General features: G+C 43.6%; 1 pseudogene; it reads right to left on the reverse strand.

Moving 5' to 3' along the window:
- Positions 1 to 821: 821 nt before the first annotated feature.
- On the reverse strand, positions 822 to 1697 carry LOC144166143 (uncharacterized; annotated as a pseudogene).
- Between the last annotated feature and the right edge of the window lie 230 nt (positions 1698 to 1927).

The following is a 1927-nucleotide window of genomic DNA, read 5'->3' on the forward strand; positions in this document are numbered from 1 at the left end:
TGCACCGTTTCTTTTTCTGAAATTTTGGTACGAATTTATGAAGACATGATGCAGTATTGTTTTTATACGTATTCCACAGACTTGAATAGCTTCGTCAACCGCAGCCGAAAAGGTAAAGACAGTCTTGCTCGCTCAATTCTTTTTGACAGGGCAGAAATTCGCGGTAACTAAAACCAGCTTGTGATCATAGATTCCATCATGAACACTTTAGTGTCATCTGGAACGTTTCCAAGAAATAGAACATCTAGTACACTTTCAGTGCTTTCGGCGACTCTGTTAGCCTCTTCAAGAAGTTGAACGAGATTAAAGTTCAGCATCAATTCTAACAACAAGTTACAGCTCGCTACGTCTGTTGAACCTGGGTGAAGAGTGTGCCAATGAATCGATGGTAGGTTGAAGACCCTCGCTAATATAGCTTTTTGATTAGGTTTGTATTTCTGCTGCATGTAAGACTGAATGTTTTCCAAAAATGACTCAGGCGAAGAAAGGGGCCGGTAGACTACACCTACGAGAGCCGAGAGCCCACGAAAATCAATTTGACACCATACACTCTTATTGTCGATTATTTCGCCCGTAGTTACGCAAGTGATTTCCTGTTTGACTACCAAAGCAACGCCTCCTCCTCGGCAGCCTCGATCACGTCTAACCATTTTATGAGTTGGGGGAAATATTTCAGAATATATAATGCCCGGAGTTAGCCAGGTCTCTGTAATTGCTATGATTTGGGGATCATAGGTAAATATGATTTCTTCAAGCTCATGAAATTTATTGACAATGCTCGTAGAATAAACAAGAACAACTCGCAATTGTTTGTGATTGAATCATTCATCGTGGGTACGTTTCTGGCGGATACATTTCAGACAATCCTTCTGCTCATCCCTTTCGTATATATCGTCGTCCACTCTACGCTTATCGTAACCAAGCGATACTTTGCGACCTTGTGCCTTAAAATCACTAGAATGAGACCACCGTTTGCTGCGCTTTGCTAGAGTGACCTTGCGGAAGTCATGGTTTACCGAGATTGTTGTTCCTTTCAGTTTGTGACAGTTCTTTAAGAGTTTAAGCTTCTCGTTGTAGTAAAAAAAATTACCGGTCGTACTTTATCGTGGATTTTTTTCCCAACCACATGTACTCTTTCCACAGAGTTAACAACCACTCCGAGTTTATGCCCTCTCAGTTCCTAGATTGTCTGTTTTCTTAGTTCTGCAGCTTTTTCACGATCCGCTTCGGGAAAACCAAAAATAACAAGATTGTGGCGTCTACTTCTATCCTCTAAATCACCCAGACACCTTTGATGAAGTTGAAGATTTCCTTTCAACGCTATAACTTCCTCTGCACGGCCTTCATCTGTACTTTCTGTTCTTTTATCGCTGCCATAACATCGCCAATTCCAGCGTTAACCGCAGATTCAAGCTTATCGTGAGCAGGGGCTAAATTATCGATTTTTGTTTTTAATTCTTCCTGATAAGCAAGCATAGTGTTCATTTCTATGAAATCGTCTATATCAGGCCCAGGATTCTGCTAACATCCCCCGCAAGAAGGATCAAAATGACCGTCCATGCGTCCACAAGAACACATGCACCAGTCGCCGGGCACGCCAGAACCACAGTTCTTATACAATCGCTACGAATGCTGGTATAAGAGTATTTGCCACCATCCTGGGCGAAAAATACAGAGGGGCTTAGCGAGGTTGCCATTGCGGTCCCGCCGTGCCCTCTGAAGAAGTCGTTGATGCGGTTGTTTTTATATGCTTGAGCAGGGGCGTTGTTTCGAAGAAGTTGGATGCCGGTGACGCCATGCGCTGCGTCCAAGAGAATGGCCAGTCGGAATTCACTGTCAATAGATCCAGACTGCTGACATCATTCTTCGGCCTGAATGACACGTGCTGAGCAAGGGCGCACAGCGTAACCTGGGCGACAAATACAGA

The sequence above is a fragment of the Haemaphysalis longicornis genome, unplaced genomic scaffold, assembly GCF_048455015.1.
Source record: "Haemaphysalis longicornis isolate Haplotype H1 unplaced genomic scaffold, Haemaphysalis longicornis Haplotype H1 scaffold_16, whole genome shotgun sequence".
NCBI classification, from domain to species: Eukaryota; Metazoa; Arthropoda; class Arachnida; order Ixodida; family Ixodidae; genus Haemaphysalis; species Haemaphysalis longicornis.